The 15440-nt window shown below is 47.7% G+C and overlaps 9 non-coding genes across 9 annotated transcripts; all 9 read left to right on the top strand.

Annotated features, from left to right (window-relative positions):
* The first annotated feature begins 1226 nt into the window (after nt 1–1226).
* On the top strand, nt 1227–1346 carry trnal-uaa (transfer RNA leucine (anticodon UAA)). The gene is made up of 2 exons: nt 1227–1264; nt 1301–1346. It is a non-coding gene; the product is annotated as a tRNA-Leu (tRNA).
* Nucleotides 1347–3162: 1816 nt separating this feature from the next.
* Nucleotides 3163–3282, top strand: trnal-caa (transfer RNA leucine (anticodon CAA)). Its single transcript has 2 exons — nt 3163–3200; nt 3237–3282. It is a non-coding gene; the product is annotated as a tRNA-Leu (tRNA).
* Nucleotides 3283–5114: 1832 nt separating this feature from the next.
* trnal-uaa (transfer RNA leucine (anticodon UAA)) lies at nt 5115–5234 on the top strand. Its single transcript has 2 exons — nt 5115–5152; nt 5189–5234. It is a non-coding gene; the product is annotated as a tRNA-Leu (tRNA).
* Nucleotides 5235–7016: 1782 nt separating this feature from the next.
* trnal-uaa (transfer RNA leucine (anticodon UAA)) lies at nt 7017–7136 on the top strand. Its single transcript has 2 exons — nt 7017–7054; nt 7091–7136. It is a non-coding gene; the product is annotated as a tRNA-Leu (tRNA).
* A 1814-nt stretch (nt 7137–8950) lies between these two features.
* On the top strand, nt 8951–9070 carry trnal-caa (transfer RNA leucine (anticodon CAA)). Its single transcript has 2 exons — nt 8951–8988; nt 9025–9070. It is a non-coding gene; the product is annotated as a tRNA-Leu (tRNA).
* Nucleotides 9071–10894: 1824 nt separating this feature from the next.
* trnal-uaa (transfer RNA leucine (anticodon UAA)) lies at nt 10895–11014 on the top strand. The gene is made up of 2 exons: nt 10895–10932; nt 10969–11014. It is a non-coding gene; the product is annotated as a tRNA-Leu (tRNA).
* A 719-nt stretch (nt 11015–11733) lies between these two features.
* Nucleotides 11734–11853, top strand: trnal-uaa (transfer RNA leucine (anticodon UAA)). Its single transcript has 2 exons — nt 11734–11771; nt 11808–11853. It is a non-coding gene; the product is annotated as a tRNA-Leu (tRNA).
* Nucleotides 11854–12574: 721 nt separating this feature from the next.
* trnal-uaa (transfer RNA leucine (anticodon UAA)) lies at nt 12575–12693 on the top strand. Its single transcript has 2 exons — nt 12575–12612; nt 12649–12693. It is a non-coding gene; the product is annotated as a tRNA-Leu (tRNA).
* A 1351-nt stretch (nt 12694–14044) lies between these two features.
* trnal-uaa (transfer RNA leucine (anticodon UAA)) lies at nt 14045–14164 on the top strand. Its single transcript has 2 exons — nt 14045–14082; nt 14119–14164. It is a non-coding gene; the product is annotated as a tRNA-Leu (tRNA).
* Nucleotides 14165–15440: the final 1276 nt, after the last annotated feature.

Raw genomic sequence — 15440 nt, 5'->3', positions numbered from 1 at the left:
TGTGAGAGAGAATGTGTGTGAGAGAGAGTGTGTCTGTGAGAGAGAGTGCGTGTGTGTGTGTATGTGAGAGAGAGTGTGTTTGTGTGTGGGTGTGAGAGACAGATAGAGAGTGTGTGAGTGTGTGTGCATGTGAGAGAGAGTGTATATGTGTGTGAGAGAGATTGTGTGTGCATGTGAGTGTTTGGGTGTGTGTGTGAGAGAGAGAGTGCGTGTGTGTGAGAGAGTGTGTGTTTGTGAGAGAGAGTGTGTATGTCTACATGTGTTTGTGTGTGAGAGAGAGAGTGTGTCTGTGAGAGAGTGTATATGTGTGGATAGAGAGAGAGAGCATGTGTGTGTGAGAGAGAGTGTGTGTTTGTGAGAGAGAGAGAGTATGTGTGTGAGAGAGAGTGCATGTGTGTGAGAGAGAGGGTGTGTGTGTGTGAGAGAGAGAGAGAGAGTGCGTGTGTGTGAGAAAGAGTGTGTGTGAGGGAGAGGGAGTGTATGTGTGCATGTGAGAGAGTGTGTGTGTTTGTGTGAGAGAGAGAGGAAGAATTTGTTAGTGTGTGTGAGAGAGAGTGTGTGTGTGAGAGAGAGTGTGTGTTTGTGTGAGAGAGTGTGTGTGTGAGAGTGTGGGTTTGTGTGAGAGAGAGTGTGTGTGTGTGTGTGTGAGACAGAAAGAGTGTGTGTGTGAGAGAGAGAGAAAGCGCGTGTGTGAGAGAGAGAGTGTGTGTGTATGTGTGAGAGAGAGAAAGAGAGAATTTTTGTGTGTGTGCGTGAGAGAGTGTGTTTTTGTGTGAGTGTGTTTGTGTGTGTGTGAGACAGAAAGAGGATGTGTGTGTGAGAGAGAGTGAGAGAGCGTGAGTGTGTCATGTGAGAGAGTGAGTGTGTGTGAGAGAGTGACAGTGTGTGTGTGATAGTGAGTGTGTGAGAGAGTATGTGCATGTGAGAGAGAGAGTGTGTGTGAGAGAGACAGAAAGAGGGAGAATATGTGTGTGTGAGAGGGAGAGAGTGTGTTTGTGTGTGGGTGTGAGAGACAGATAGAGTGTGTGTGTGCATGTGCATGTGAGAGAGTGAGTGTGTGTGTGTGTGTGTGTGTGCGAGAGTGAGACTGTGTATGAGGGATTGTTGCTGAGTGTGAATGCAAGGGAGCTGCAGAAATGCGGAATTGCATTTTGTGTCTGCACAAGAGCAAGGTGACTAATTGTACAGAGTGAGAAAGACATCTGGAAGGGCATTTGCAGCAGCTTGTCAGGATGGCCGAGTGGTCTAAGGCGCCAGAGTTAAGGAATGTTAGTCCTTGCTCTGCATCTGGGCTTGTGAATTCTGGTCCCTTTCTAGGGGCGTGGGTTCAAATCCCACTCCTGACATTCTCCCCTTTTCCCCAAACAAACCTTCCCACACCCACACACTGCCCCCAAATTTCACAGCTTCTTGGAGAGGAGTCACTCCCCCTTCACAAAGATGGAAGAATCCAACCCCTGGGTTTCAAAGATAAGGCTGAGGCATTTGCAGCAATATTGTGTGAGAGAGGGAGCGTTTATGTGAGTGAGTGTGTTTGTGACAGAGAGAGGGTGAATTTTTATGTGTGTGAGAGAGTGTGCTTGTGTGTGAGAGAGAGAGTGTGTGTGTGAGAGGGAGGGAGAGTGTGTGTGTGTGAGAGAGAGTATTATGTGTGTGAGAGAGTGTGTGTGTGAGTTTGTGTGTGAGAGAGTGTGTGTATATGGGAGAGATAGAGTGTGTTTGTGAGTGTGTGTGTGTGTGTGAGAGAGATAAAGTGTATGTGTGAGTGTGAGAGAGAGTGTGTGTGTGAGAGAGAGAGATAGGGTGTGTATATGTGTGTGAGAGAGAGTGAATTTGTATGTGTCTGTGCGAGAGAGACAGAGAGAGCATGAGTCTGTGTGTGAGAGAGAGTGTGTGTCTGTGTGTCTGTGTATGACAGTGTGTGTGAGAGAGAATGTGTGTGAGAGAGAATGTGTGTGAGAGAGAGTGTGTCTGTGAGAGAGAGTGCGTGTGTGTGTGTATGTGAGAGAGAGTGTGTTTGTGTGTGGGTGTGAGAGACAGATAGAGAGTGTGTGAGTGTGTGTGCATGTGAGAGAGAGTGTATATGTGTGTGAGAGAGATTGTGTGTGCATGTGAGTGTTTGGGTGTGTGTGTGAGAGAGAGAGTGCGTGTGTGTGAGAGAGAGTGTGTGTTTGTGAGAGAGAGTGTGTATGTCTACATGTGTTTGTGTGTGAGAGAGAGAGTGTGTCTGTGAGAGAGTGTATATGTGTGGATAGAGAGAGAGAGCATGTGTGTGTGAGAGAGAGTGTGTGTTTGTGAGAGAGAGAGAGTATGTGTGTGAGAGAGAGTGCATGTGTGTGAGAGAGAGGGTGTGTGTGTGTGTGAGAGAGAGAGAGAGAGTGCGTGTGTGTGAGAAAGAGTGTGTGTGAGGGAGAGAGAGTGTATGTGTGCATGTGAGAGAGTGTGTGTGTTTGTGTGAGAGAGAGAGGAAGAATTTGTTAGTGTGTGTGAGAGAGAGTGTGTGTGTGAGAGAGAGTGTGTGTTTGTGTGAGAGAGTGTGTGTGTGAGAGTGTGGGTTTGTGTGAGAGAGAGTGTGTGTGTGTGTGAGACAGAAAGAGTGTGTGTGTGAGAGAGAGAGAAAGCGCGTGTGTGAGAGAGAGAGTGTGTGTGTATGTGTGAGAGAGAGAAAGAGAGAATTTTTGTGTGTGCGTGAGAGAGTGTGTTTTTGTGTGAGTGTGTTTGTGTGTGTGAGAGACAGAAAGAGTATGTGTGTGTGTGAGAGAGAGTGAGAGAGCGTGAGTGTGTCATGTGAGAGAGTGAGTGTGTGTGAGAGAGTGACAGTGTGTGTGTGATAGTGAGTGTGTGAGAGAGTATGTGCATGTGAGAGAGAGAGTGTGTGTGAGAGAGACAGAAAGAGGGAGAATATGTGTGTGTGAGAGGGAGAGAGTGTGTTTGTGTGTGGGTGTGAGAGACAGATAGAGAGTGTGTGTGTGCATGTGCATGTGAGAGAGTGAGTGTGTGTGTGTGTGTGTGCGAGAGTGAGAATGTGTATGAGGGATTGTTGCTGAGTGTGAATGCAAGGGAGCTGCAGAAATGCGGAATTGCATTTTGTGTCTGCATAAGAGCAAGGTGACTAATTGTACAGAGTGAGAAAGACATCTGGAAGGGCATCTGCAGCAGCTTGTCAGGATGGCCGAGTGGTCTAAGGCGCCAGACTCAAGCAGTGTTAGTCCTTGCTCTGCATCTGGGCTTGTGAATTCAGGTCCCTTCCTAGGGGCGTGGGTTCAAATCCCACTCCTGACATTCTCCACTTTTCCTCAAACAAACCTTCCCACACCCACACAATGCCCCCAAATTTCACAGCTTCTTGGAGAGGAGTCACTCCCCCTTCACAAAGATGGAAGAATCCAACCCCTGGGTTTCAAAGATAAGGCTGAGGCATTTGCAGCAATATTGTGTGAGAGAGGGAGCGTTTATGTGAGTGAGTGTGTTTGTGACAGAGAGAGGGTGAATTTTTATGTGTGTGAGAGAGTGTGCTTGTGTGTGAGAGAGAGAGTGTGTGTGTGAGAGGGAGGGAGAGTGTGTGTGTGTGAGAGAGAGTATTATGTGTGTGAGAGAGTGTGTGTGTGAGTTTGTGTGTGAGAGAGTGTGTGTATATGGGAGAGATAGAGTGTGTTTGTGAGAGTGTGTGTGTGCGTGTGTGAGAGAGATAAAGTGTATGTGTGAGTGTGAGAGAGAGTGTGTGTGTGAGAGAGAGAGATAGGGTGTGTATATGTGTGTGAGAGAGAGTGAATTTGTATGTGTCTGTGCGAGAGAGACAGAGAGAGCATGAGTCTGTGTGTGAGAGAGAGTGTGTGTCTGTGTGTCTGTGTATGACAGTGTGTGTGAGAGAGAATGTGTGTGAGAGAGAATGTGTGTGAGAGAGAGTGTGTCTGTGAGAGAGAGTGCGTGTGTGTGTGTATGTGAGAGAGAGTGTGTTTGTGTGTGGGTGTGAGAGACAGATAGAGAGTGTGTGAGTGTGTGTGCATGTGAGAGAGAGTGTATATGTGTGTGAGAGAGATTGTGTGTGCATGTGAGTGTTTGGGTGTGTGTGTGAGAGAGAGAGTGCGTGTGTGTGAGAGAGAGTGTGTGTTTGTGAGAGAGAGTGTGTATGTCTACATGTGTTTGTGTGTGAGAGAGAGAGTGTGTCTGTGAGAGAGTGTATATGTGTGGATAGAGAGAGAGAGCATGTGTGTGTGAGAGAGAGTGTGTGTTTGTGAGAGAGAGAGAGTATGTGTGTGAGAGAGAGTGCATGTGTGTGAGAGAGAGGGTGTGTGTGTGTGAGAGAGAGAGAGAGAGTGCGTGTGTGTGAGAAAGAGTGTGTGTGAGGGAGAGAGAGTGTATGTGTGCATGTGAGAGAGTGTGTGTGTTTGTGTGAGAGAGAGAGGAAGAATTTGTTAGTGTGTGTGAGAGAGAGTGTGTGTGTGAGAGAGAGTGTGTGTTTGTGTGAGAGAGTGTGTGTGTGAGAGTGTGGGTTTGTGTGAGAGAGAGTGTGTGTGTGTGTGTGTGAGACAGATAGAGTGTGTGTGTGAGAGAGAGAAAGCGCGTGTGTGAGAGAGAGAGTGTGTGTGTATGTGTGAGAGAGAGAAAGAGAGAATTTTTGTGTGTGTGCGTGAGAGAGTGTGTTTTTGTGTGAGTGTGTTTGTGTGTGTGTGAGACAGAAAGAGTATGTGTGTGTGTGAGAGAGAGTGAGAGAGCGTGAGTGTGTCATGTGAGAGAGTGAGTGTGTGTGAGAGAGTGACAGTGTGTGTGTGATAGTGAGTGTGTGAGAGAGTATGTGCATGTGAGAGAGAGAGTGTGTGTGAGAGAGACAGAAAGAGGGAGAATATGTGTGTGTGAGAGGGAGAGAGTGTATTTGTGTGTGGGTGTGAGAGACAGATAGAGACTGTGTGTGTGCATGTGCATGTGAGAGAGTGAGTGTGTGTGTGTGTGTGTGTGTGTGTGTGCGAGAGTGAGACTGTGTATGAGGGATTGTTGCTGAGTGTGAATGCAAGGGAGCTGCAGAAATGCGGAATTGCATTTTGTGTCTGCACAAGAGCAAGGTGACTAATTGTACAGAGTGAGAAAGACATCTGGAAGGGCATCTGCAGCAGCTTGTCAGGATGGCCGAGTGGTCTAAGGCGCCAGACTTAAGGAATGTTAGTCCTTGCTCTGCATCTGGGCTTGTGAATTCTGGTCCCTTTCTAGGGGCGTGGGTTCAAATCCCACTCCTGACATTCTCCCCTTTTCCCCAAACAAACCTTCCCACACCCACACACTGCCCCCAAATTTCACAGCTTCTTGGAGAGGAGTCACTCCCCCTTCACAAAGATGGAAGAATCCAACCCCTCGGTTTAAAAGATAAGGCTGAGGCATTTGCAGCAATATTGTGTGAGAGAGGGAGCGTTTATGTGAGTGAGTGTGTTTGTGACAGAGAGAGGGTGAGTTTTTATGTGTGTGAGAGAGTGTGCTTCTGTGTGAGAGAGAGAGTGTGTGTGTGAGAGAGAGTATTATGTGTGTGAGAGAGTGTGTGTGTGAGTTTGTGTGTGAGAGAGTGTGTGTATATGGGAGAGATAGAGAGTGTGTGTGTGCGTGTGTGAGAGAGATAAAGTGTATGTGTGAGTGTGAGAGAGAGTGTGTGTGTGAGAGAGAGAGATAGGGTGTGTATATGTGTGTGAGAGAGAGTGAATTTGTATGTGTCTGTGCGAGAGAGACAGAGAGAGCATGAGTCTGTGTGTGAGAGAGAGTGTGTGTCTGTGTGTCTGTGTATGACAGTGTGTGTGAGAGAGAATGTGTGTGAGAGAGAATGTGTGTGAGAGAGAGTGTGTCTGTGAGAGAGAGTGCGTGTGTGTGTGTATGTGAGAGAGAGTGTGTTTGTGTGTGGGTGTGAGAGACAGATAGAGAGTGTGTGAGTGTGTGTGCATGTGAGAGAGAGTGTATATGTGTGTGAGAGAGATTGTGTGTGCATGTGAGTGTTTGGGTGTGTGTGTGAGAGAGAGAGTGCGTGTGTGTGAGAGAGTGTGTGTTTGTGAGAGAGAGTGTGTATGTCTACATGTGTTTGTGTGTGAGAGAGAGAGTGTGTCTGTGAGAGAGTGTATATGTGTGGATAGAGAGAGAGAGCATGTGTGTGTGAGAGAGAGTGTGTGTTTGTGAGAGAGAGAGAGTATGTGTGTGAGAGAGAGTGCATGTGTGTGAGAGAGAGGGTGTGTGTGTGTGAGAGAGAGAGAGAGAGTGCGTGTGTGTGAGAAAGAGTGTGTGTGAGGGAGAGGGAGTGTATGTGTGCATGTGAGAGAGTGTGTGTGTTTGTGTGAGAGAGAGAGGAAGAATTTGTTAGTGTGTGTGAGAGAGAGTGTGTGTGTGAGAGAGAGTGTGTGTTTGTGTGAGAGAGTGTGTGTGTGAGAGTGTGGGTTTGTGTGAGAGAGAGTGTGTGTGTGTGTGTGTGAGACAGAAAGAGTGTGTGTGTGAGAGAGAGAGAAAGCGCGTGTGTGAGAGAGAGAGTGTGTGTGTATGTGTGAGAGAGAGAAAGAGAGAATTTTTGTGTGTGTGCGTGAGAGAGTGTGTTTTTGTGTGAGTGTGTTTGTGTGTGTGTGAGACAGAAAGAGGATGTGTGTGTGAGAGAGAGTGAGAGAGCGTGAGTGTGTCATGTGAGAGAGTGAGTGTGTGTGAGAGAGTGACAGTGTGTGTGTGATAGTGAGTGTGTGAGAGAGTATGTGCATGTGAGAGAGAGAGTGTGTGTGAGAGAGACAGAAAGAGGGAGAATATGTGTGTGTGAGAGGGAGAGAGTGTGTTTGTGTGTGGGTGTGAGAGACAGATAGAGTGTGTGTGTGCATGTGCATGTGAGAGAGTGAGTGTGTGTGTGTGTGTGTGTGCGAGAGTGAGACTGTGTATGAGGGATTGTTGCTGAGTGTGAATGCAAGGGAGCTGCAGAAATGCGGAATTGCATTTTGTGTCTGCACAAGAGCAAGGTGACTAATTGTACAGAGTGAGAAAGACATCTGGAAGGGCATTTGCAGCAGCTTGTCAGGATGGCCGAGTGGTCTAAGGCGCCAGAGTTAAGGAATGTTAGTCCTTGCTCTGCATCTGGGCTTGTGAATTCTGGTCCCTTTCTAGGGGCGTGGGTTCAAATCCCACTCCTGACATTCTCCCCTTTTCCCCAAACAAACCTTCCCACACCCACACACTGCCCCCAAATTTCACAGCTTCTTGGAGAGGAGTCACTCCCCCTTCACAAAGATGGAAGAATCCAACCCCTGGGTTTCAAAGATAAGGCTGAGGCATTTGCAGCAATATTGTGTGAGAGAGGGAGCGTTTATGTGAGTGAGTGTGTTTGTGACAGAGAGAGGGTGAATTTTTATGTGTGTGAGAGAGTGTGCTTGTGTGTGAGAGAGAGAGTGTGTGTGTGAGAGGGAGGGAGAGTGTGTGTGTGTGAGAGAGAGTATTATGTGTGTGAGAGAGTGTGTGTGTGAGTTTGTGTGTGAGAGAGTGTGTGTATATGGGAGAGATAGAGTGTGTTTGTGAGTGTGTGTGTGTGTGTGAGAGAGATAAAGTGTATGTGTGAGTGTGAGAGAGAGTGTGTGTGTGAGAGAGAGAGATAGGGTGTGTATATGTGTGTGAGAGAGAGTGAATTTGTATGTGTCTGTGCGAGAGAGACAGAGAGAGCATGAGTCTGTGTGTGAGAGAGAGTGTGTGTCTGTGTGTCTGTGTATGACAGTGTGTGTGAGAGAGAATGTGTGTGAGAGAGAATGTGTGTGAGAGAGAGTGTGTCTGTGAGAGAGAGTGCGTGTGTGTGTGTATGTGAGAGAGAGTGTGTTTGTGTGTGGGTGTGAGAGACAGATAGAGAGTGTGTGAGTGTGTGTGCATGTGAGAGAGAGTGTATATGTGTGTGAGAGAGATTGTGTGTGCATGTGAGTGTTTGGGTGTGTGTGTGAGAGAGAGAGTGCGTGTGTGTGAGAGAGAGTGTGTGTTTGTGAGAGAGAGTGTGTATGTCTACATGTGTTTGTGTGTGAGAGAGAGAGTGTGTCTGTGAGAGAGTGTATATGTGTGGATAGAGAGAGAGAGCATGTGTGTGTGAGAGAGAGTGTGTGTTTGTGAGAGAGAGAGAGTATGTGTGTGAGAGAGAGTGCATGTGTGTGAGAGAGAGGGTGTGTGTGTGTGTGAGAGAGAGAGAGAGAGTGCGTGTGTGTGAGAAAGAGTGTGTGTGAGGGAGAGAGAGTGTATGTGTGCATGTGAGAGAGTGTGTGTGTTTGTGTGAGAGAGAGAGGAAGAATTTGTTAGTGTGTGTGAGAGAGAGTGTGTGTGTGAGAGAGAGTGTGTGTTTGTGTGAGAGAGTGTGTGTGTGAGAGTGTGGGTTTGTGTGAGAGAGAGTGTGTGTGTGTGTGAGACAGAAAGAGTGTGTGTGTGAGAGAGAGAGAAAGCGCGTGTGTGAGAGAGAGAGTGTGTGTGTATGTGTGAGAGAGAGAAAGAGAATTTTTGTGTGTGCGTGAGAGAGTGTGTTTTTGTGTGAGTGTGTTTGTGTGTGTGAGAGACAGAAAGAGTATGTGTGTGTGTGAGAGAGAGTGAGAGAGCGTGAGTGTGTCATGTGAGAGAGTGAGTGTGTGTGAGAGAGTGACAGTGTGTGTGTGATAGTGAGTGTGTGAGAGAGTATGTGCATGTGAGAGAGAGAGTGTGTGTGAGAGAGACAGAAAGAGGGAGAATATGTGTGTGTGAGAGGGAGAGAGTGTGTTTGTGTGTGGGTGTGAGAGACAGATAGAGAGTGTGTGTGTGCATGTGCATGTGAGAGAGTGAGTGTGTGTGTGTGTGTGTGCGAGAGTGAGAATGTGTATGAGGGATTGTTGCTGAGTGTGAATGCAAGGGAGCTGCAGAAATGCGGAATTGCATTTTGTGTCTGCATAAGAGCAAGGTGACTAATTGTACAGAGTGAGAAAGACATCTGGAAGGGCATCTGCAGCAGCTTGTCAGGATGGCCGAGTGGTCTAAGGCGCCAGACTCAAGCAGTGTTAGTCCTTGCTCTGCATCTGGGCTTGTGAATTCAGGTCCCTTCCTAGGGGCGTGGGTTCAAATCCCACTCCTGACATTCTCCACTTTTCCTCAAACAAACCTTCCCACACCCACACAATGCCCCCAAATTTCACAGCTTCTTGGAGAGGAGTCACTCCCCCTTCACAAAGATGGAAGAATCCAACCCCTCGGTTTAAAAGATAAGGCTGAGGCATTTGCAGCAATATTGTGTGAGAGAGGGAGCGTTTATGTGAGTGAGTGTGTTTGTGACAGAGAGAGGGTGAATTTTTATGTGTGTGAGAGAGTGTGCTTGTGTGTGAGAGAGAGAGTGTGTGTGAGAGAGGGAGGGAGAGTGTGTGTGTGTGAGAGAGAGTATTATGTGTGTGAGAGAGTGTGTGTGTGAGTTTGTGTGTGAGAGAGTGTGTGTATATGGGAGAGATAGAGTGTGTTTGTGAGAGTGTGTGTGTGTGTGTGTGAGAGAGATAAAGTGTATGTGTGAGTGTGAGAGAGAGTGTGTGTGTGAGAGAGAGAGATAGGGTGTGTATATGTGTGTGAGAGAGAGTGAATTTGTATGTGTCTGTGCGAGAGAGACAGAGAGAGCATGAGTCTGTGTGTGAGAGAGAGTGTGTGTCTGTGTGTCTGTGTATGACAGTGTGTGTGAGAGAGAATGTGTGTGAGAGAGAATGTGTGTGAGAGAGAGTGTGTCTGTGAGAGAGAGTGCGTGTGTGTGTGTATGTGAGAGAGAGTGTGTTTGTGTGTGGGTGTGAGAGACAGATAGAGAGTGTGTGAGTGTGTGTGCATGTGAGAGAGAGTGTATATGTGTGTGAGAGAGATTGTGTGTGCATGTGAGTGTTTGGGTGTGTGTGTGAGAGAGAGAGTGCGTGTGTGTGAGAGAGAGTGTGTGTTTGTGAGAGAGAGTGTGTATGTCTACATGTGTTTGTGTGTGAGAGAGAGAGTGTGTCTGTGAGAGAGTGTATATGTGTGGATAGAGAGAGAGAGCATGTGTGTGTGAGAGAGAGTGTGTGTTTGTGAGAGAGAGAGAGTATGTGTGTGAGAGAGAGTGCATGTGTGTGAGAGAGAGGGTGTGTGTGTGTGTGAGAGAGAGAGAGAGTGCGTGTGTGTGAGAAAGAGTGTGTGTGAGGGAGAGAGAGTGTATGTGTGCATGTGAGAGAGTGTGTGTGTTTGTGTGAGAGAGAGAGGAAGAATTTGTTAGTGTGTGTGAGAGAGAGTGTGTGTGTGAGAGAGAGTGTGTGTTTGTGTGAGAGAGTGTGTGTGTGAGAGTGTGGGTTTGTGTGAGAGAGAGTGTGTGTGTGTGTGTGTGAGACAGAAAGAGTGTGTGTGTGAGAGAGAGAGAAAGCGCGTGTGTGAGAGAGAGAGTGTGTGTGTATGTGTGAGAGAGAGAAAGAGAGAATTTTTGTGTGTGTGCGTGAGAGAGTGTGTTTTTGTGTGAGTGTGTTTGTGTGTGTGTGAGACAGAAAGAGTATGTGTGTGTGAGAGAGAGTGAGAGAGCGTGAGTGTGTCATGTGAGAGAGTGAGTGTGTGTGAGAGAGTGACAGTGTGTGTGTGATAGTGAGTGTGTGAGAGAGTATGTGCATGTGAGAGAGAGAGTGTGTGTGAGAGAGACAGAAAGAGGGAGAATATGTGTGTGTGAGAGGGAGAGAGTGTGTTTGTGTGTGGGTGTGAGAGACAGATAGAGTGTGTGTGTGCATGTGCATGTGAGAGAGTGAGTGTGTGTGTGTGTGTGTGTGTGCGAGAGTGAGACTGTGTATGAGGGATTGTTGCTGAGTGTGAATGCAAGGGAGCTGCAGAAATGCGGAATTGCATTTTGTGTCTGCACAAGAGCAAGGTGACTAATTGTACAGAGTGAGAAAGACATCTGGAAGGGCATCTGCAGCAGCTTGTCAGGATGGCCGAGTGGTCTAAGGCACCAGACTTAAGGAATGTTAGTCCTTGCTCTGCATCTGGGCTTGTGAATTCTGGTCCCTTTCTAGGGGCGTGGGTTCAAATCCCACTCCTGACATTCTCCCCTTTTCCCCAAACAAACCTTCCCACACCCACACACTGCCCCCAAATTTCACAGCTTCTTGGAGAGGAGTCACTCCCCCTTCACAAAGATGGAAGAATCCAACCCCTCGGTTTCAAAGATAAGGCTGAGGCATTTGCAACAATTTTGTGTGAGCGTGTGAGAGAGGGAGCGTTTATGTGAGTGAGTGTGTTTGTGACAGAGAGAGGGCTAATTTTTATGTGTGTGAGAGAGTGTGCTTGTGTGTGAGAGAGAGAGTGTGCGCATGTGAGAGAGTGTGTGTGTGTGTGAGAGAGTGTATGTGTGTTTGTGTGTGAGAGAGAGAGGAAGAATTTGTTAGTGTGTGTGAGAAAGAGCGTGTGTGTGAGAGAGAGTGTGTGTGTAAGAGAGAGTGTGTGTTTGTGTGAGAGAGTGTGTGTGAGAGTGTGGGTTTGTGTGAGAGAGAGAGTGTGTGTGAGAGAGTGTGTGAGAGGGTCTGTGTGAGAGAGTGTGTGTGTGTGTGTGAGAGGGAGTGTGTGTGTCAGTGTGTGTGAGAGGGTGTGTGAGAGAGAGAGTGTGTGTGTGTGAGAGAGAGTGGGTGTCTATGAGGGATTGTTGCTGAGTGTGAATGCAAGGGAGCTGCAGAAATGCGGAATTGCATTTTGTGTCTGCACAAGAGCAAGGTGACTAATTGTACAGAGTGAGAAAGACATCTGGAAGGGCATCTGCAGCAGCTTGTCAGGATGGCCGAGTGGTCTAAGGCGCCAGACTTAAGGAATGTTAGTCCTTGCTCTGCATCTGGGCTTGTGAATTCTGGTCCCTTTCTAGGGGCGTGGGTTCAAATCCCTCTCCTGACATTCTCCCCTTTTCCCCAAACAAACCTTCCCACACCCACACACTGCCCCCAAATTTCACAGCTTCTTGGAGAGGAGTCACTCCCCCTTCACAAAGATGGAAGAATCCAACCCCTCGGTTTCAAAGATAAGGCTGAGGCATTTGCAACAATTTTGTGTGAGCGTGTGAGAGAGGGAGCGTTTATGTGAGTGAGTGTGTTTGTGACAGAGAGAGGGCTAATTTTTATGTGTGTGAGAGAGTGTGCTTGTGTGTGAGAGAGAGAGTGTGCGCATGTGAGAGAGTGTGTGTGTGTGTGAGAGAGTGTATGTGTGTTTGTGTGTGAGAGAGAGAGGAAGAATTTGTTAGTGTGTGTGAGAAAGAGCGTGTGTGTGAGAGAGAGTGTGTGTGTAAGAGAGAGTGTGTGTTTGTGTGAGAGAGTGTGTGTGTGAGAGTGTGGGTTTGTGTGAGAGAGAGAGTGTGTGTGAGAGAGTGTGTGAGAGGGTCTGTGTGAGAGAGTGTGTGTGTGTGTGTGAGAGGGAGTGTGTGTGTCAGTGTGTGTGAGAGGGTGTGTGAGAGAGAGAGTGTGTGTGTGTGAGAGAGAGTGGGTGTCTATGAGGGATTGTTGCTGAGTGTGAATGCAAGGGAGCTGCAGAAATGCGGAATTGCATTTTGTGTCTGCACAAGAGCAAGGTGACTAATTGTACAGAGTGAGAAAGACATCTGGAAGGGCATCTGCAGCAGCTTGTCAGGATGGCCGAGTGGTCTAAGGCGCCAGACTTAAGGAATGTTAGTCCTTGCTCTGCATCTGGGCTTGTGAATTCTGGTCCCTTTCAAGGGCGTGGGTTCAAATCCCACTCCTGACATTCTCCCCTTTTCCCCAAACAAACCTTCCCACACCCACACACTGCCCCCAAATTTCACAGCTTCTTGGAGAGGAGTCACTCCCCCTTCACAAAGATGGAAGAATCCAACCCCTCGGTTTAAAAGATAAGGCTGAGGCATTTGCAGCAATATTGTGTGAGAGAGGGAGCGTTTATGTGAGTGAGTGTGTTTGTGACAGAGAGAGGGTGAATTTTTATGTGTGTGAGAGAGTGTGCTTGTGTGTGAGAGAGAGAGTGTGTGTGTGAGAGAGAGTGTGTGTTTGTGTGAGAGAGTGTGTGTGTGAGAGTGTGGGTTTGTGTGAGAGAGAGAGTGCGTGTGTGTGAGAGAGAGTGTGTGTTTGTGAGAGAGAGTGTGTATGTCTAAATGTGTTTGTGTGTGAGAGAGAGAGTGTGTCTGTGAGAGAGTGTATATGTGTGGATAGAGAGAGAGAGCATGTGTGTGTGAGAGAGAGTGTGTGTTTGTGAGAGAGAGAGAGTATGTGTGTGAGAGAGAGTGCATGTGTGTGAGAGAGAGGGTGTGTGTGTGTGTGAGAGAGAGAGAGAGTGCGTGTGTGTGAGAAAGAGTGTGTGTGAGGGAGAGAGAGTGTATGTGTGCATGTGAGAGAGTGTGTGTGTTTGTGTGAGAGAGAGAGGAAGAATTTGTTAGTGTGTGTGAGAGAGAGTGTGTGTGTGAGAGAGAGTGTGTGTTTGTGTGAGAGAGTGTGTGTGTGAGAGTGTGGGTTTGTGTGAGAGAGAGTGTGTGTGTGTGTGTGTGAGACAGAAAGAGTGTGTGTGTGAGAGAGAGAGAAAGCGCGTGTGTGAGAGAGAGAGTGTGTGTGTATGTGTGAGAGAGAGAAAGAGAGAATTTTTGTGTGTGTGCGTGAGAGAGTGTGTTTTTGTGTGAGTGTGTTTGTGTGTGTGTGAGACAGAAAGAGTATGTGTGTGTGAGAGAGAGTGAGAGAGCGTGAGTGTGTCATGTGAGAGAGTGAGTGTGTGTGAGAGAGTGACAGTGTGTGTGTGATAGTGAGTGTGTGAGAGAGTATGTGCATGTGAGAGAGAGAGTGTGTGTGAGAGAGACAGAAAGAGGGAGAATATGTGTGTGTGAGAGGGAGAGAGTGTGTTTGTGTGTGGGTGTGAGAGACAGATAGAGTGTGTGTGTGCATGTGCATGTGAGAGAGTGAGTGTGTGTGTGTGTGTGTGTGTGCGAGAGTGAGACTGTGTATGAGGGATTGTTGCTGAGTGTGAATGCAAGGGAGCTGCAGAAATGCGGAATTGCATTTTGTGTCTGCACAAGAGCAAGGTGACTAATTGTACAGAGTGAGAAAGACATCTGGAAGGGCATCTGCAGCAGCTTGTCACGATGGCCGAGTGGTCTAAGGCGCCAGACTTAAGGAATGTTAGTCCTTGCTCTGCATCTGGGCTTGTGAATTCTGGTCCCTTCCTAGGGGCGTGGGTTCAAATCCCACTCCTGACATTCTCCCCTTTTCCCCAAACAAACCTTCCCACACCCACACACTGCCCCCAAATTTCACAGCTTCTTGGAGAGGAGTCACTCCCCCTTCACAAAGATGGAAGAATCCAACCCCTCGGTTTCAAAGATAAGGCTGAGGCATTTGCAGCAATATTGTGTGAGAGAGGGAGCGTTTATGTGAGTGAGTGTGTTTGTGACAGAGAGAGGGTGAATTTTTATGTGTGTGAGAGAGTGTGCTTGTGTGTGAGAGAGAGAGTGTGTATGTGAGAGAGAGTGTGTGTTTGTGTGAGAGAGTGTGTGTGTGAGAGTGTGGGTTTGTGTGAGAGAGAGAGTGCGTGTGTGTGAGAGAGAGTGTGTGTTTGTGAGAGAGAGTGTGTATGTCTACATGTGTTTGTGTGTGAGAGAGAGAGTGTGTCTGTGAGAGAGTGTATATGTGTGGATAGAGAGAGAGAGCATGTGTGTGTGAGAGAGAGTGTGTGTTTGTGAGAGAGAGAGAGTATGTGTGTGAGAGAGAGTGCATGTGTGTGAGAGAGAGGGTGTGTGTGTGTGTGTGAGAGAGAGAGAGAGAGTGCGTGTGTGTGAGAAAGAGTGTGTGTGAGGGAGAGAGAGTGTATGTGTGCATGTGAGAGAGTGTGTGTGTTTGTGTGAGAGAGAGAGGAAGAATTTGTTAGTGTGTGTGAGAGAGAGTGTGTGTGTGAGAGAGAGTGTGTGTTTGTGTGAGAGAGTGTGTGTGTGAGAGTGTGGGTTTGTGTGAGAGAGAGTGTGTGTGTGTGTGAGACAGAAAGAGTGTGTGTGTGAGAGAGAGAGAAAGCGCGTGTGTGAGAGAGAGAGTGTGTGTGTATGTGTGAGAGAGAGAAAGAGAATTTTTGTGTGTGCGTGAGAGAGTGTGTTTTTGTGTGAGTGTGTTTGTGTGTGTGAGAGACAGAAAGAGTATGTGTGTGTGTGAGAGAGAGTGAGAGAGCGTGAGTGTGTCATGTGAGAGAGTGAGTGTGTGTGAGAGAGTGACAGTGTGTGTGTGATAGTGAGTGTGTGAGAGAGTATGTGCATGTGAGAGAGAGAGTGTGTGTGAGAGAGACAGAAAGAGGGAGAATATGTGTGTGTGAGAGGGAGAGAGTGTGTTTGTGTGTGGGTGTGAGAGACAGATAGAGAGTGTGTGTGTGCATGTGCATGTGAGAGAGTGAGTGTGTGTGTGTGTGTGTGCGAGAGTGAGAATGTGTATGAGGGATTGTTGCTGAGTGTGAATGCAAGGGAGCTGCAGAAATGCGGAATTGCATTTTGT

The sequence above is a fragment of the Chiloscyllium plagiosum genome, unplaced genomic scaffold (genome assembly GCF_037043375.1).
Source record: "Chiloscyllium plagiosum isolate Xiang-an unplaced genomic scaffold, Cpla_swu_hap1 HiC_scaffold_24, whole genome shotgun sequence".
NCBI classification, from domain to species: domain Eukaryota; kingdom Metazoa; phylum Chordata; class Chondrichthyes; order Orectolobiformes; family Hemiscylliidae; genus Chiloscyllium; species Chiloscyllium plagiosum.
The sequence above is the reverse complement of the archived record's forward strand: the minus strand, read 5'-3'. Positions and strand labels throughout refer to the sequence as shown.